The 14585-nt window shown below is 32.3% G+C and overlaps 1 pseudogene; it reads left to right on the top strand.

Annotated features, from left to right (window-relative positions):
- Positions 1-1861: 1861 nt before the first annotated feature.
- Positions 1862-14585, top strand: part of LOC131876236 (pectate lyase 1-like) — a 35580-nt pseudogene continuing 22856 nt past the window's right edge.

The following is a 14585-nucleotide window of genomic DNA, read 5'->3' as shown; positions in this document are numbered from 1 at the left end:
GATTTTGTAATAATTTTCTTCAATTAAATAGGAATAACATTCAAACAATGTCAAGGAATGAGTACCCAATTTTAATCTCATAAAGTAAATCCATCACTTGATTAAGAAGATAAAAATCTAATCTTATAATCAATTGCAATCCAATAGTCATTTTAAGTATTAACTTCACCCAAATATGTTGTGAATCAATAAATTCATCTCTACTCTAAATGTGATGGAACTTCATTGATAGAGGACTACAATTTCTTAATTTTGCTGAATATTTAAAATTTATATATTTGTCTCCACTCTAAATAAGGTGAAGCTTGAATGATTGAGCACTACTACTTCTTATGTTCTTGACTCTATCTCTTCAACTAATTTTTGTGTCTTGATAGACAAACCTAATTTTCCTACAAGAAGCTCTAATATCTTCTCTACATTTCAATAATCAAATGTTTACTAGAGCAAACTCAACCTTGTTGATTTTTTATTAACCATCAAAATACATGTTAATTAGTTTATGTTTTATGGTTCTAATGTTTTTACCTTTTGTTGTTGATACATCTTGTTGGCAAGGTAGAAAAACACCTATAAAATTAGTTGATCTACTAATGACCATACAACTACAAATTTGTTAGCTATACAGTCTATTCACATTAAAATAGACACAAAAACTATGATCTTTTAGAAAAAACAATCTATAAAAGAATGGACATAACAGTATGTTTTTATTACTATGAATCTTATTATTTTAATAAAAATATTACTATGAACGTAATTGATTATACTGTGAGAAACAATCCTCCTAGCTTAAATTTGATTTCTTAGATTAAAACATTCATAACAAATATTATATCAATAATTAAAAATAAGACAAAACTTATAAATTGAATAAAAATATTACATTCAACATTAAATGAATGTTGTATGCGAGGAAACTCTATACAAATAAGGGATCATGTCGTAATGCCATTTTCCCCTTGAGAGTGCTCATGGACCTATTCTATCTTAGAAAATGATCCAAGCACTTATACAATTCTGCTTCTCTCTAACCTTCCAGTAACGTTCCAACATTCACAAGACTACTTAGCTATTTCAGGTAAGTATAGTTGCAATTAAATACAAGCAAAAAGAACATCTTTGAAAGGGTAAAAGAACTTTAAACATCTAATATCTCAAAGAGGTATAGCTCCAGCTCCTCCTTTATCCGCAGATCTGCTACTTTTTGACTATCCGTGACAACTGAAACATTGTGTTAAGGGAATTTGCTATGCTGGAAATTGAATACTCTATAGCTCTTTTTGCAATCTCTTTCCCAGACTTATGAATCTTGTGGTTGTCCTGTAGATGAAAAGTATTTAAAATCCGTCTCCTGTAGCCCTCTAAATCATGTTTAGATCAAAATTTTATAGGAGATTCTTTATGAACATTAAAACTGGTATAATTAGTTTCTCTTAATTTTTTCTTGACCATAATAAACAGATCAGTGAAAAGAGGGACTCGTTCTGCCAATACAATAGATAAGTGATGCTGAAGCCATTACCTTCTACCAATACTAAATAGAGATAAGTGATGTCTCTTACCTTTCTCACCCATTTTGTCACCAAATGAAGGAAAAGAGCTTTTTGAAGCATTATAATCATTTTGAAGGAGAACAAAACTTGTAGATTACGCTGTGTGATTCAGAAGTGCAGCCAAGGAAGGCACAGTTAGGAGAGATTGCCAATTTAAAAGTGACTCACATTCACCAACAAAAAAAGAAGTGAACGATATATTATAAATAAACGATACTGAAGCCATTACCTTCTACCAATACAAAAAAAAAGACAATTGTTGCTGCTTACCTTTCTCACCCATTTTCTCTTAATTTTGGAGGAGAATGAAACTTGTAAGTAATGCTGTGGGATTCGGAAGTGCAGCCAAGGAAGGCATAGGAGGAGAGATGACCACGGTCAGTAGGGATATTTTCTTTTAATGTGACTCAGATTGACACACAAAAAAATGGGATGAACAATACATTATAGTCTAAAAATGATGCAATTCTCAAAATTCTTGAAAGCTAGTGGTAGCAAAGGGCTTTATATACGCCTATTAAATCTCAAGTGGGTATTACAGAACACAATGCCGAAGGATTCTAGCATTCTGATTAGCACTGGTGGCAGTCTACATTATCCTCCCTGCTTGCTTTGGCAGCGCTTCCAATCCCACGGCAGAATCTACAGCAAGATATATTTTGTTCTGTAAATAAATATAGTTTGCATATATTGAGAAAAGGTAAAGGGGAGTTATATATAATCAAAGGGAAGATAGTTTTACTTGTTCAGATTTGCAGCATATATTATTATCTAGTTTTGACAATAAAATATTGGGGATAACAGCAAGCCGACCTCTGTTGTGATAAACGTCATTGCTTCTAATGCAAAAGTATGTGTGGCCTTATAAAATTTTGCATTACAGCTGGTCTGATGGCGGCTTATGAACTTCTGAACCGTTTCCAAAACACAACACTCTTGCATAGCTGTCGCTCTAAAAACAAATTCCAGCGTAAGAAGAAAAAGGTTTCTGATTTAAGATTGTTATAACCTTGAAATCATTAAAACAGTAGAATTGTATAATGTCTATCATTTATAAATTCATAAATTAATGATATGCATTTTTTAACATAAATAAGATTATATATTAATTATCTAAGTCTTAAAAGAGATTCATGACACATCATAATCTACATCTATTGAAAATACACAATTAACAAGAGAACAAAACTTCTAAATCTTATTAAATATTTGTTCTCTTGAAGATTATACATGTTCTAAGTATCAGAAACAATATTTATTCTTATGTTAAGAGAGTTTCTAACATTAAATGTATTTAAAATACTAATATGAAAACTAAACATAGTGAAATAAATAAAAAACATTAGAAGAATCAACAAATCAGTATGAAACATAACAACACAAAGACACATTGTAATGAATATTCATAAATTAGTTAAGTGTATTCTCCCACTCTAGATAGGACATCTTGTTCATTTCCATTACAAACCTTAATGCTATTGTAGTTAGAAGTTGATTTAGCAAAAAAAAGTAGTAGCTTGATTTCCATCCCTTCTAATATGATTCCACTTGATAATTTTGAAATAATGAATGAGGATATTGATGTTTTTCTTACATTCATCTAGTTGCAATTACTTAAAGTGAGAGCATGACTTTCTTTTGAAATGCTCAACCAAGATTTTTCAATCGAATTTTAAAATAATAATATTAAAATTCCTTTATTTACTCCATAAAAGAGCTTGACAAATGATCATATCCTTAGCAAAATTACTATAACCAATACTAAGATTACATGCAAACCAAAATTGAAGATTATTATGATCACAATAAATATCTCTTGTAAAATAGATATTTTAAAGATTTAGCTAAAGTGGACAATATAAATGATTTTTAATTGCTTGTACATGAAGATTAAATAATTTTAAAATAAATGTAGTTTATCATAATTTAGCAAAGCAAATCTAGAAATTTAGAACTACTTTGGAACTAAGAAACCATAAATCCCATCAAAGCTAAAATGAGAGAATTTAATAGAGTAGAATTTATAGAACTTTGTAATATAAACTTACATAATTTGACTTTGAAATATAAACAATATGGAGAGATGAATTTATCATCAAAATTTGGATTCTAATAGTCCAAATGAAAACAATTTGTGCACATGTTGATGCAAGATGTTTTCATATGATATGGATAGAATATTAAAGTTTTGTTCTATCAAAGAAAAGCCTACACATACAAAAAAAATAAAATAAAAAAGAATTTGAAAGATTTATCAATAATATAGTGATATAATAACAATAATAGACTGAAATTGTAGCGATAATTTCATAGAATTTTGTTTTAATACATATAAAGATGATGAGGTGGAATGACAAGTATGGGATGTTTTTGTAAAATACTATTTGGGAGCCCATATATCTATGTTGAACAATTAAGGGCAATATTTTTCTCAAAAGGTGAGATAACTACACAATGGAAAAGTTTGGTTTCACCATAAAGTGGTAATATTATGGCTCAATCATGCTTTGAGCTATGTAATAGATGTGATTGTGCTAATGAAAGCATTCTAAAGCCATAATGTGATTTTTTTATTTCTCCCTTTGTACACGCATATGCCTACAAGGGTATGACTTATCATTGAGACAAGTCATGTTCTTTGACCTGTTGTCTTTGAGAAATCAAGTCTAAAGATGTTTTTAATAATACAAATATTTTAGACAAAGTACATCTATTTGAAATGTCAACTTGAGAAAAGGATAGTTACATGTCATTAATTGAAACTACACATAAAAAACTATATTTTTGGAGCATAATCATCCTTGGTGATAAAAAGAACATTATTTGCCATTCTTCATTTTCTAAACATAATTTTAATATCAAATACACATTTCATTGCTTAAGTTACAACATATCATTCAAGAAAAATATAAAATCCATTGTTACAATCATAAAATCTAAGAAATTATTATCTCTAAAATTTATATTTATTAATATAACTTAATTATTATTTAAATTTATTTAATAAATATTATATTATTATTTTATTATACATAAATTATTGTAAATTATATTTCTATTTTCCATAGATTATATATGTTATTTAAAAGAGGTTTATGTAGATAATAATTTAGTAATCTATAAATAATTATGTATTTTATTCCCAAATGATTATGTTCATAATTACGTTTCTACTATAAATTTTTATACATATCATTTTATTGAGAAAAGTGGAGAGGGCCCTTACATAGTATATTAGTTATATTTAAAAAATAAATATTATATTTTTACATTAGTGAAAATATGACATCTTCATAATGACAAATCGCTAGGTTACATGGATTTTTAGCTTGGTCCAAGAGCTAGGTCAGGCGACAAACTAGGGGACTTCATCCCTGAATCCAATAGTCCAGACCTGCGAGCACAAAAGCCTAATAGGAACCTTGAGACCATAGGAGTGAAAGACCCATGTGGGTCTAATATAGAAACACCAAGCATGAAAGAATCACATGGGTTCGACACAGAGTCCATGAGTAGAAATGGTCAATGAGGATTTAGATCCACGAGAAACACACACCTAAATTGGGTCTAGCACTAGGTCCATGAGGACATTGGTCTAGCGATGTTCTAGCCCAAATAGTCCTTAATCTCCAATTGAGCTTATCCTCCTCTAAATCTCCTCAGATGTCCTCCAACTCCTACACATTCTCCAAACTCCACCTCCACAACCACCAACACATCCTCCAATGTTTGCATGTCCACAAACCTTCTGCACATCCACCAAGGTGGGCCCAAATCAGCATTAACACCATTTGGGCCAAGTGAGTATTTGAACCTTGGTTGCACCATTAACAGTGCAACCACCACACCACTACACCACAAGGTGATCCAAGATTATTAAAAGCCATCTTACTCTTATGAGATTATCATTATTAACAAATTAGATAAAAAAGTGAGTAGCCTAGATAATATTAAAAAAAATAGTATGGCTAACAAAAGGATGGAGAAAGGTGAAGTATGGATAAATCTCATTAAGCATATAAACCTTGGCATCAATCTCCAAGTAACCAAATTGTAAAATGACAAATATTTTTGATATTATATATTTTATTTTATTGTTAAGACATCATATTTTTATTTCATAAAATATGAAAAATTGCAAAGTATTGTTCATTTTTCCACAATATTTCAAATGTTATTGGAAAAAAATAAAGAGAAAATATTAGCCGATCATACTATTGCAATTATAGTAATCTATTAATACTTCTATATATTCATCTTATTTGGTTTGACTACTCTTTATATTTTCATAAGTACATTTTTAGAATAATTACCTTGATATGTATGTGTGTGTATGTTTTTAGAGGGCCCATACCATTTATATAAAATATATAGAAAATTATTATCAATTTTTTAGTTTTATTGAAGAGAGTATCTCTTCACAAAGGGAAAGAAAGTTTTAGAGGGATCTTTATAGACAAAACCTAAAACAAGGGAGGAGTAGTAATAATATATTTGTATTGGTTATAAATGGAGAAAATTTGGCCCTTTTGGAGATACCATTCTTAACAAATTAGAGAATAAAATGAGCAACCTAGACAAAACTGACACACATATTACAACAAACAAAATGATAATGATGAAGCCTAATAAGAATGCAAATCTTGTTAGGATTAAGGTACCATTAACATTGCAAACACTATGTATTTAAATATTATAAGAGTATATTTGTAAATGCATTCATAAGACTTGTATGATTGATTTGTAAAAATAATTATTTATTTTATTAATTTACATAATTCTTTATTTATTATTTATTTGTTAGAAGAATAGTCTAATTTGAGATGATGTGATAAGGTCAAAATAGATGCCTAGTGCCTCCTACTTAGTATGTTTTGATAATATAGATGCGGCAAATACAAAGATTACTTAGTAGGGTTTGATATTTCAACAATGAAGGTATGATTATCTAAGTATAGTTGAGATGGTAATCATCTACCTATTAGCAATATGATTTTGATATGACTATAAACAAAATGACTACTCAAGATTAACTTGGTATAGATATCCATTCTCTAATTAGTGGTGGCTACAACATGCCCCACTTGGTACTAACTAATACAAGGAAATCTTAATCCTCCAATTTCTGGCCAAGGTGTTGAAATTATATACCACCATATTTAGATAATTTTTATTACAATCAAACTCACCAAGTGATTGCTATATATTAAAAATAATAAGGTCTCATAGTTATATGATAATTCTCATATATTTTCTATTGAGATCTACAATTTCAACACACTTAATTCATGAAATGTTCATATAATTAGCTTACATTTTTATTAGAATAAATTTAAATTTTAAACACAAAGGGGGATTATATTCATAGATTAAAAATCACATATCATATTAATACCTTTATTATACTTTCTAGGATCTTTCACCCACTCCCACTTTCTAATTTGATTTCACTTCCTTGAAACTTTTCCTATATGCACTTTCTCTACTATCCACTTTGATTATCATATTATTACTTATAATTTCATTTGTATTTGATTGAGTCAAAATTCCTACTTCCTTCCCGATATTTCATCATTCACCACGTTTGATGCAGGGGCATCTCCCTCCCTCTCTTTTCTATAGTATTTCTTCTTTCAATTTTGGTTGGTTCTATTTAGTTTTCTTGGGGCAGTTGAATAAGTAGTTTGTGTGCCTCCTATTTTTGGAATGTAATAAACTTCATGTCATTTTGTGTAAGTTATAGGTTTCTTGCCACAATAGAGATAGGAAGACTTGACTGTTGCAAGGTGAAGATCGGTATTTAGTTAGTTATCAGCCAACTGTTCCACCTATATAAGGTGCTACATGGTTTTCAGGGTGGGTTGGTTGGGAATACAACAAAAAATCAAACAAAATAGAAGCCCGATAGGGGATACGAAGGAAAGACCGATCAGGTGTATGGGAAGAAAAGCCGAAGTAAAGTTTGAGTGTTTTAAAATTATAATGTTACATTTGTTGATCGGTTCTAGTAAGGGAATCAAGAACCTTTGTAATGCGTTAGAAATCATTGCGTTGGTGCATAATTTAAATAAAATTTGTCCATTTTGTGTCTATCTTTTTATGAAACTAACTTCAGTTTCTTATTCTATCTAGTGTAGGATTGTTGTTTGGATTAATCTTTGTTTATATCCCAAACTTCCTATCATTATTTCCTCTCTTTTTTTATCATTGTAAGTTCCTGTAATTCTGTTGTCAGTAAGGCTACCATCATAGTGGTATTTGTTCGGGATCCCACAGATACTGCGAGGGGGGGGTGAATCAGTATATAACCGGTAGTTAGAATTTCTTAACTTAAAACATGCAGAACATAATATAACAGTGTACCGATATGCAAGAAATAATGCAATAAATAGAATCAAGAACATCCACATGAAAAACACACCATAACACAAGATTTTAACGAGGAAACTCGATGTGGGAAAAACCTTGGTGGGATTTGTGACCCACAATATTCACTCACTGGCCAATAAGAGAATATTACTTACAATAGGGGACTGCACATGTAGGAAGGCCAACTGCCTAGAGCTCACTGCTCAATGGGAAGTCTCACTGACTTACAAATAAGGATTATACTAATCCAATAACTTGTACTGCTTTACAATAGCACCTTCAATGCCAGATTCAGTACCGATTCCTACTCTGTTCTTTATATATACCCCTTGACCTATATTTCGCACATTAGGTCTGCCTAATATTTTCCTTAATGCTTCTCTTTTTCCTCATACAAATGTCTACAATGATCTCTTTTATATATAAGAGTCATTTTACAATTTGCCAAGTCAGCTTACACATTTTTACAATAATAAACAAAATATAATATAACAAAATCTTGTCGACCTTTGTGCCGGTATACTTCCTTTCTTTTGTGCTGGTGCCGGTGTCTTGAGTGCTAGTGTGGAGTGTGATCTGCTGATGCCGATGCACTAACTTGTCGGTGTAATGCTTTGCTGGTATAATGCCTTGCTAGTGCCATAAGATTGCAAGGTCACCATCAATGACCAAAACCTTCAATCACATACAATGTCTCATTGGAGTGTGCATATGCCAACAATCTCCCCCTTTAGCATTGATGGCAACACTCATGAGCAATTTCAAAAAGTATCCAAAAATGTGTAGTCCAAAAAATATTACCAAAAATATGAGAGCTCCCCCTGAGCATATGATTCCTGTCCTGTGATTTGAATTTTACCATCCCACTACTACTCCCCCTTTGGCATCAATGACAAAGGTTGTCAAGAAGTTAGTAGAGTTTGTATTTTCAACTATCCATAACCTCAAACTTGTAGTTGGGTTGTTATAATCTGAAAGGATCTCCCAATAACAAGTTTATACTATCCATAAACTTATTACTATCCTTTATTGCTGTCTCAGTTCTTTTCACTGTATCGGTGAGATGCTACAAATGCTCTGCCGATGTTTTGCTTCCTTGTATTAGTGCCTCAGAAATTTCCTTCAACAAAGATGCTAGATAGTCCAATCTTGGACTTAGTTTAGATCTCAAATGTTTTTCCTTATTTATTATCCTTTCTTTCTCTCTTTCCAATTTAAGTAGTTCTTCCTCAAAATTTGTTATCTTCTCTTCAAAAACTGATAGTGTATCAGATGAGTTGACAAAACTATCTGCAAGTTTATTGATCTCATCTTGTACCTTGCTCATTTTCTTGTCTATATCTACAGTCAAAAAGTTTGTTTTACAAGTATCCTTATACAGATTTTTGTACTCTTTCAACAAATTACATAATTCTGGTAGAAGTGTGTCAAAATCTCTATTACACTTCTTTATTTCCTCATCAAAGAATTTTTGTTTTACTACTTCTAATTTATCCTTCACTGACTCTTCCTTTATTTTCTTAATGTTTTCTGAGATATATTTACACAATGTATCCAATTGTCCTAAAGAATCTTTGTTATCTATATTGCAGTTGGGAGCTATTACCTTCAAAATTGGTAAGGAATCATCAATTGCTTTGTAAGCCTGTGAGCTGTAGTCGGTTATTTTCTTGATAGAATCTAATAACACCTCAGTCACATTTGTTGATTTGTATGCTGATGATGATCCAACAATCTGAGTACCAGTGGAAGTAACCAAGCTTGTATTGACCTCTAGTAGGTCTGTTTGTGTCTGTATTTCTTTAAGCACTAGTTTTCCTACTTCACTGGTTGTCGGTGGCACTGTTTCCTTATGTACTTGTTCTAGTTGATGTTGTTCTGGAGCCTTTAGCTCTATTTGTTTCTTTGTATGTTGTATTGCCTCAGTCTGTGACTCTGTCTCTACCTTTTTCTCTTTATCTTCTATCAGTTTCTCAGTTTCCCCTGCTACCGGAGGCTCATTAGCCATATCTAACTTATCAGTTGTATCTTTGTCTACCACTATGTTAATCTTTTGAGTATCAACATCTACAGTATATAGGACTTTAGGATTAGGATTGCCATCTTGTACATCCATACTCTCAGCTGTCGGTTGATCTTTAGTAGTTGTTGTTTTTACCAGTGGAGTATTCAAAGGAGGTGGGGGTAAGTTGTCTCTAACCTTGATACTTGGTGGTCCACCAACTTTTCCTTTCCCTTTGTCTCTATCTTTCTGATATACCTTTATAGGTTTGGGGTTCCTGTACTCTTCTTGTTTTTCTTTCTCATCTAGGAATATATCCCATCCATCTTCTGTTTCCTCTGTCACTTCATTAACTCTTCCTACCATTAGTGAAATATGTCGGTGTGCAGTAGAGAATACTAACCAGTTTGCTTGAGCAATCAAATCATCAATTTCTTTTGGAGAGTTTACCGAATATATAGCAAGTAGCTTCTCAATTTTTATTTTCTTATCCAATTCTATCACTGCCTGTCTTCTTGCCTCAAGTCTTTTGAATAATTCATCAGGAATTTCATTGACTACTTCCATCAAAAATTTCTTGTACATATCCATATGTAATATAACACTATTTTCAACTTGCTCTTTTTCATCAGCTGTTAGAGTGTCATATATTTTCTCTATGTTCTTCAGTTTACCTTCCTCTGTTATTCCACTCAGCAGTATATCAAGAGGGGCCAAGTCTCTGTTTGTCCTTTTCTTCTTCTTGGGTGTCAGTTTCTTCTTTGGTGATCTTATGGATTGCATCTAACCAGAAAAATTCTCCATGTACCCTGCTCAAAACTATCCTAATCACATCCTTTGGAAATTTAGGAATGCCAAGGATCTCTATAAATCCTAGGGTCTCAATTATTTTGTGTTCATCCTTTACATTGCCGGTTTTATCACATATCAAGGTTTTATACATGGTTTTAATTTCCTCATCCCCTAACTCTTCAATGTTGCAGTGGATGTACATTCTAGGGTCTTCAGCATATACAACTCCCTTAGGAATTTGAGAAAAAGCACCTAAGGTATCATCCTTCTTTGCTATCTCAGGAACTAACTGAAATATGGGCCTAGGTCTTTTTGTCACTTCAAAAATAGTAGGGTTTGCTATGTATTCAATTGCTAAGGTGGATGCCATGATTAAATACCTTTTACTGCCTTGGATGGATAATTGCTTGGAGTGTGCTTGCTTCTTGCTCGAAATGCCTTAGCTCGGAGTCTTCGCGCTCTTCGTAATTTTGAAATCTTGGCGAAATGAAATGGAGCCAAAACCTTAACTTTATAGTGTCTTTTTTCCATCTACCACATTAATTGCATGTCGGTTAAGTATTCACTTAACATTGTTTGCCAGTAATAAGTAATTTCCAACTTCTTATCTCTAACCGAGGGAATAATTAGCACATGTATCAATAGATTGCCAAACCCTCAAGGAAATTTTCTTCAATTAGATGAAGAATTTCTTGCCGGTGGAGCACTACTCTGTCCTTCCGGTGAAGCATCACTCTATCCTACCAGTGAAGCATTGACTTGTTCTACCGGTGGAGGAGTATTCCCAATATTTAGATCAGCTTTTCTAATCCATTGTTTTGAGAATTCTTGCTTAACCTCTTCAACTTTTTCTTAAACTTTCAAGCTAGAACTTTTGTTGTCTACCAGTGTTCCTTTACTTTTACAGAATTTAGCAATATGCCCAATCTTGTTACATGCATAACAAGTTACAATATTCTTCTGAATAGCTTTCCCATAACCTATGCCGGTTTGTGTCCTTCATTGATTAGATAAATGTCCAAATCTTCCACAAACATAACATCTCACATTCATTCTGCAATTTTCAGAGTTGTGACCTACTTTGTTCCATTTAGAACATTGATCGGTGGGTGTGTTGATATTCTGATAATTTCTAGATCTACATTCATTTGCTCTATGACCATACTTATTATAGTTAAAGCATTTTCCATTGAATTTATAAACATTAGGTTGTCTTACTGGTTTGCTATGATCCTGAGTACTTGTAGTACCACAACTTTCACCAACTTCAAAGCCAATTCCAGAAGTGTCACCTTTAGGTTTTTGATTCTTTAGCAAGGTGCCAAGTTCCTCTGAGATTTTCTTGAATTTTTCTTTATGTTGATTTGCAGTTTCTAGTTCTCTTTCTAAGACTTCTTTTTGTCTCATCAGTTCATTTGAGTCATTCTGAGTATGCATCAAATCTGTCTTCAACATGTCATTTTCATAGCTAAGTCTTGTGTTCTCATTTGCTGCATCACTTAGTCTTCTGGTCAATTCTTCTTCATTCTTCTTCCTATCCTCAATTTCTTTGCAAAATCTCATAGTCATATCCTGCATTTCATTTTTTGTTGTCATGTTCTCTTGTTTCAACTTGCTTATCATATCATTAAGTGATTCCTTTTCATCATTCTCATCTTGCAATTTTTCACAAAGTTCTCTTCTCTTATTTCTTGCAACAGTAAGATTTTCTTGAGGTTCCTAAATGATATCCTGAGCTGCCCTTAAATCATCTTCTAATTTGATATTTTTCAACTTTTCTGCATCATATTTTGTAAGAGCTCCTTCCAGTTGTTTCATCAGATTTTCCATCTTTACCGGTGTCAAGATCTTCCTCAAGTTGTTAGGCTTCTAAAAATAGAGGACCAAGCTCTGATACCAATTGTTAGGGATCCCATAGATACTGAGAGGGGGGGGGGGTGAATTAGTATCTAACCGGTAGTTAGAATTTCTTAACTTAAAACATGCAGAACATAATATAACAGTGTACCGGTATGCAAGAAATAATGCAATAAACAGAATCAAGAACATCCACATGAAAAACTCACCATAACACAAGATTTTAATGAGGAAACCTGGTGTGGGAAAAACCTTGGTGAGATTTGTGACCCACAATATTCACTCACTGGCCAATAAGAGAATATTACTTACAATAGGGGCCTGCACATGCAGGAAGGCCAACTACCTAGAGCTCACTGCTCAATGGGAAGTCTCATTGACTTACAAATAAGGATTATACTAATCCAATAACTTGTACTACTTTACAATAGAATCTTCAATGCCAGATATATACCCCTTGACCTATATTTCACACATTAGGTCTACCTAATATTTTCCTTAATGCTTCTCTTTTTCCTCATACAAATGTCTACAATGATCTCTTTTATATATAAGAGTCATTTTACAATTTGCCAAGTCAGCTTACACATTTTTACAATAATAAAAAAAAATATAATATAACAAAATCCTGTCGGCCTCTGTGCCGGTGTCCTGAGTGCCGATGTAGAGTGTGATCTGCTGATGCTAGTGCACTAACTTGTCGATGTAATGCTTTGCCGGTATAATGGCTTGCCGGTGCCATAAGATTGCAAGGTTGCCGTCAATGACAAAACCTTCAATCGCATACAATGTCTCATTGGAGTGTGCATATGCCAATAGTATCAAAGCCTTAAGAGGCTGGGATTTAGTATTGTGGACAAAATGCCTTTAAGGAGAATCAGCAGAGGAGGTGCTTGAGGATGAGGAAAAATAGAACATGGTGAAGGAGTCCAAGAAATGTTGCAACATTTGATTGCTTGGATATATGCTATGGAGAGGGTACATAAAAGAGGAACCCCTAATGATGAGGTAATTGATAATTTGAGAAGAAGAACAATAATGAGAGAATGATGAAGAAGAGAAAGGATAACCTAAAAGTTTTGAAGAAATTTTATTGATGAACGTGATGAATATGGGTTCCAAACCAAAAATGCAGGTTCCTACTGATGCAGGAGCACCTAGGCCAATTGACAGGAGCACAATGGCAATGGTGTAAATGTGGTTTTATGTTTTTGTGTTTTGAGTATTTTGCAACATAATAAGGTATTGTATGAAAATTTCAAGTGTGTTTGAGTCATTTTATGGTCATATGTAAGATGTGGAAAAATTGTCAAAGGTTGACACAAAGTTGTCATTGCAACTTTCTTATAAAACTATCATATTGAACAAAATTGACTAGTTTGGGGTTAGTTAATGTTTAAAAGTATTTACGGATGTTGGAGAGTTGATAAAACCTATAAATATATTTTTTTCATCAACCCTTGTTTTGGTGGTTGGATGTATTGAAGAAAAATCAATAAAATTTTGAATTTCCCTCCATTTTTACTGTTTTCTGACATTGCAGTCTAATCATTTATATTTTTCATAATATAATTCATCATGTTTTGATACCAAAACTATTGGATATGATAGATAATTGAACTAACTTAATTTTTGATCTTGTGGCATCAAACTTTGTTAATATTTGACAGAGTTATGGTTATTTTATTGACTGTAACTTTCCAGATTTCTCTGTAACAGTCATGTTGCAGTGAATTGTACGTGCAGGTACATCCTCCAAATGAACTTAATATCATATGGATAGATATATAAATCAGTTGTATTTATTTTGGCATTGGTTTGAGTTCATTTCATTAAGTATCAAGGGAGATATGAACAAATTACTAAAAGTGGGTCTGAAATTCCAGTAAACAAGGGTTTTGACACAAAAGTGGTGATAAATCCCCATTCCACTGTGGGAAAATTCTAAATATCAGTGAAATGTTATTTTTAAAATTCATTTCGATGTTGCCATTGGTTTCAGAGTAGAA

This window comes from Cryptomeria japonica, chromosome 5, assembly GCF_030272615.1.
Source record: "Cryptomeria japonica chromosome 5, Sugi_1.0, whole genome shotgun sequence".
Classification (NCBI taxonomy): Eukaryota; Viridiplantae; Streptophyta; class Pinopsida; order Cupressales; family Cupressaceae; genus Cryptomeria; species Cryptomeria japonica.
The sequence above is the reverse complement of the archived record's forward strand: the minus strand, read 5'-3'. Positions and strand labels throughout refer to the sequence as shown.